A 5,303-nucleotide genomic window follows, 5' to 3' on the forward strand; every position below is an offset into this window, starting at 1 on the left:
TTGCGGCTGCCAATCGATAGACTGATCACCTATCGATCTTTCTTCCCATCGCCGAGCGCAACCCCAGACGTACCCCTTTCCCCGCTGGCTTAGAATTGCGGACGGATTAACTGGCTTGGGCCCCACCAGCTGGAACAACTCGTGTGGTTGTTCTGACGACCGGACCACCTGCGTCGTGATTGCAAGCGGTGTGAGTAAAGTTTTTTGGAACCAATAAGTTGTGTCTGCCTCTCCATTCACCAGCCCGCCCTGACGTACGAGCGTAACTCGAGTCGGCCCTGGCCGTCCGAGACAGAAGGAAAATTGAATTATTCTTCAAGAGGATTTATTTCAAGTTTGTCTAAACAGAAATTATCCCTTTATAAATTGATTTAAAAGTAACTTTTTGCATTCAGTTACCATTTTGTAACATAAATACAACTCTTTCTTGGAATGATTTTGAAGGTAATTACAATACTTTCTATTTACCTCCTCTGACCTGAAAGTGTCAGTCCCTGAAATATCCAGAAGTTTGTAGGGCTGCATATCTAACATTCTGGGAAAACTCTGCCCCATTTTATGTTCAGGTATTGTAACCACGGGAATAACTTGCTGGTGGGAAAAAGAAGCAGCCTCTGAAGTGATGTTTACCAAATAGGACTGCCTTTTGGCTCTTATATGTATGGTAGCTCCCAATGTGTAGGCAAATGTTCAGGATGTTGCAGGCGTTGCAAATGTTCAGGATGGATAGTGTCTTCTGAAAGAGAATTGTAGGAAGTGGCATTATGGAAGAGTTAGTATAAATCAAACTACAATTATTTTATTGCAAAGTTCTGCCAGCCTTCTAAACCTAGGGGACATGCTGATAAACATTGTGCCTGAAGTGTTTAGCCACTCCAAGGGGAAGTCCAACGGAGGCATATTACAGAAGCACAGAACCATAGGTATATGGTCTTCCTCTCCACATCATTTTAGAACAAATGCTAAAGTAACATACACTTCTTTCTACTAAATTACATATGCAATCTTATTCTCAAAGACTATCACCTATAAGTACATTATCATAGATTCATAGATGCTAGGGTCAGAAGGGACCTCAACAGATCATCAAGTCCAACTCCCTGCCTAGGCAGAAGAGTGCTGGGGTCAGATGACCCCAGCCACATGCCTATCCAGCCTTCTCTTACAGACCTCCAAGGTAGGGGAGATCTCCACCTCCCTTGGAAGCCCATTCCAAGTTTTGGCCACCCTTACCATTGTCACAACCCAGTGATTTTGGTGCCTCAGCACGATGGAATTTTCCCGCCACATGAGAGCCTCTTGCAAAGTAAAAGGTTTTCTGTTGCAGCAGAAAACCCCGGTGCAAGAGAGTTCCCGCCATTCGAATGCAAATTTGTGTCCCGCTATTGGCTAGTTCTAAATTATTCCTACGTGGCGGCTGGTAATTGGCTTGCTGGCCGTTTAAAATTTTGTGCGACTTCCGCCCAAGTCGGAGAACTTTGAGCACGCTGCAGAGTGCCTCTAAAGAAATCTGACTTGCGGCTGAGCTGATCGATAGACTGATCACCTATCGATTCTTCTCCCCATCGCCGAGCGCAATCCCCGACGTACCCTTGCCTCGCCGGCTTGATTTGTGGATGGAGGAGCTAGCCTGAGCCCTGCCAGCTGGAACAACTAACATAGTTGTTCAGACAACCGGACCGTCAGCGTCGCAGCTACAAGCAGCGTAAGTAAAGTTTTGCAACCAATTAAGCCTTGTCCGCCTCTCTATTCACCAGCCCGCCCAACGAACGAGTAATTACTAAATCACCTCGAGTTGGCTCTGGCCGTCCGAGACAACCATGAAGAAGTTTTTCCTGAAATCTGGCCTAAATGTGCTCTCTATCAGTTTGTGACCATTGTTCCTTGTTACCCCAAGAGGCATCCTGGTGATCAAAGCATTTCCGATCCCCTGCTGCATCCCCCTAATTAATTTGTAGGAGGCCACAAGATTACCTCTCAGCCTTTTCTGATATGCTACAAATAAATTGATATACATGACTTAGAAGTATCCATTCAATAAAGTCAAGTTTAAAAAAAAAATGCATAAATAAACCACCAACTACATAACAGAAGAGCCATCCTGGGTCAGGCCAATGGCCTATCTAGCCCTGTGTCCCTTCTTTGATAGTGTCAGGAGAGAATGTTTTACAGCAGGATCAACAACCAATGGCCTGTGGGCCACATCTGGCTCAAGGAACCACTGGATCTGGTCTCCACGCATGGAGCTTCAGTCGCATTCAGCAGCAAGGGGCTTCAGCTACAGAGACAATTAGCAGAAGTGGCCAGGTTCTAATTGCCCACCTCCCCTCCCCATACCCACCATTAATCTGGGGTGGGTCGTTCCAGTCTACAGCTGTAAAATGTTGCCTACCCCTACTTTAAAGGGAGTGCTTATGAACAGGATACGTTTAGAGTCATAACCTCAGTGGCAAATGCCACCAACCACCAGAGGATACGTCCCCTGACTGTTCTGTTTAATAGGTAGTTTAACAGATTACTTTTTGTTTACTGTACTGTGATGAAATCTGTACTTCTTTCTGTGTAATCAGATGTAGATGTTGATATATTGTATAGATCATACACAGTTTAGCTTGTCCACACTTACTCATTTCTTTGCTTTTAACTGCTTGCTTTTTGTAAAGAATGAAATACAGTAGAAACAAGATACTTCATAGGATTAGATTCTTAGCCACCTGTGAAGATGAGAGGTTGCAAACCAACTGGGTATATCATCCAGTAGCATCCAGTATGTACAATAGCAATAAATAGCTGTACTGATAATGAATCTTCAAGCAAATCTCTGTGAATTAATACTGTTGTGAATAATCCCAATCTGAATAACCTGGATTCTATTGTATATAAGTATATTGGCTGAAATTATGACCCCACTGAAGACAATTTTGCTGGTAGGATTACTGGATCCAAGCTTTGATCCCTTTTTCCTTTTACATTATTTTTAAATGTCATATAATGTTTTTACCCTGTATATGTAGTACATCAATTTTACTAAATAGAGTGTGGGTGTGAAAAACATGAATGAGCTATTAATAAGAAACCTATGGTGAAGGCTTCCCCTTTCAACAGCTCTTCTGTTGGTATAATTTACAAGTACAACACAGATACTGAAGTATTTGTATGGATGCTGTTGCAAACTCAACATTTTCCAATTTCATAAAAATATTTATTAAAATTTGAAACTCCTCTCTCCAAAGACCCATTAGCTGAAGCAACTATTATGTATGAGAGACACTCTCCAGGCTTCCTTGCTAAAGCCATTGTATATCACAGAAGCAATCAGTGGCCTTTCTGGGCACATAAAAAAAAAAAAAAAGAGTTTTATGCAGGAAATTGTAGGGCACCAAATAACAAAAACAATAGAAAAGAGAAACTGGTGTGTAACAACAATAAATTATGAGGATTAGGTCTTTTTCCCAAATATTTAAATTTCAATGAGGGCTGTTAAATAGCTATTTCAAGAGCCTACAGGCTAACATCTAGCTGTGAACACTTTATTTTAAGAAATGATTAGGAGGTATAATCAGAACAGTTTTTGCAGAATTGTTAATGTCTTGAAATGAGCTGTATCGGGGCAAGTGGAAGTAGGGCTGTAGTAATGGTTTATACTGAACTTGTCTTTATGATCTTCACATAACATATTGGAAGCAGCTGTGACAGTTTTGGAAACTAGGGAGATGTGATGGCCCTGTTTATTAAAGTGGGTTAATAGCCCCAGGGGGGTCTGAAGATTTAAAGTCCAGGAAATAACATAGACAAATGAGAAAACAAGATGGTCTAAACCAGACCACATCACTGAAATGGATTTTGATCATAAGATATGTTTATGTAACTTGTATTCTAAAAGGTAGGTATGTCACATCAGAGTAAGGCATTATAAGGGTGCACTTATATTCTGTTATAGCTGAGAATTTTACTGGCCTCTGTAATCGATACAGCACGCTTTCAAAAATATTTCAGCTCTTTATATCTTGAAGCTGTATCACACTGGGTTTTTGTGTGTTGGTACTACTAAAAGGAAATTCCTGCGTTTTAAAACCAACATTTGTTTTCAAATCAAATTTATCCCTATTTATTGGATTTGGTGGTGAGTATTATTGAAAACAGAGGTTTTAAAAACTATTTTAGTTCACATATATCAGAATGGCATCTTTATTCCCATACTACTCTGTTAGCTTACAGGAATTCCCATACAAATATAGTTTAATACTGTCACTGTAATTCCCATTTACATCAAAATGATCAATGACAGCATCTGGCTATTTATACATGTATCAAGGGAATTATTCTGTAAGATACTAGTATTCCTATAGAGAAACTGTGGACCAGCATATAATGTGCTGAGCTTTGGACCAGAAAGAAAGATGTCAGAACCATTTTAGCCATCAGAGTAAAAATGAAGCAAGTATCTTTTACTTTAGTTTGGAGAGTGAGTTATAAAGGGGCATAACTATCAACTGAATTTTAAGCAAATCATTCTCCATTAAAATCAATGGATATTTCTGCATGAATATCAACACTAAAGATAACATTCTGGATATACTGGCATCAGTGGGAAAATTGCCACCCATGTGAATGGAGCCAGGATTTCACCACAAATATTTTAAGTGCTGACTCATTCATAAGGATGCCACACAAATCTCAGTCTATAAATTGCCTCACATGAATATCTGTCTGATGCACTGTTTGACTGCAAACAGAAGTAATGCACAAAATACTGAAATTTTCAATTTATTGGAGGGGCACTCAACTCCCAGCCTGTGATCCAGATATGGCCCATGGAGCCATGTAATCTGGCCTGTGGGGCTACCTCCAGATTTAAAAAATTAGCAGCAGGGAAGCAGTGGCAGTGTTAATTGCTTCTCCCATGCTGCCAAATTTCTGTTCCCCTGGGGAGCCTAGCACCCCAGAGAGCAAGGCCCTGTGCACTAGATTGGGTGGGCAGGACAGCCTGGGGCTGATCCAGGCCTGCAAGGTGGTACAGAGCCTGATCCTGGTATGTGAGTCCAGGCAAAGGTGGCACAGGACCTGATTAGGGGGATGCAGAGCCAGGTGAAGGTGGTGGAGCTCAATCTGTGTGGTGGAGGTGCAGGTTGTCTCCAGGCATGCCGGACTGGATGGGGGTGGAGTGAGCCTGACCTGGGCATATGGGGTCAGGCTGAGGTAGTCAAATCTAGTCCACAGACTGGGCCCACCCCACACATCTGCACACAGGGTCAAAAGATTAAGCACCACTGATCTATGGCATAATGATAACCTGCTGTCAT

At 41.8% G+C, this 5,303-nt stretch overlaps 1 pseudogene; it reads right to left on the minus strand.

Annotated features, from left to right (window-relative positions):
- Window positions 1-597: 597 nt before the first annotated feature.
- LOC112551326 overlaps window positions 598-5,303 on the minus strand; it is a 36,592-nt pseudogene continuing 31,886 nt past the window's right edge.

This window comes from Alligator sinensis, unplaced genomic scaffold (assembly GCF_000455745.1).
Source record: "Alligator sinensis unplaced genomic scaffold, ASM45574v1 scaffold1029_1, whole genome shotgun sequence".
Taxonomy (NCBI): Eukaryota; Metazoa; Chordata; order Crocodylia; family Alligatoridae; genus Alligator; species Alligator sinensis.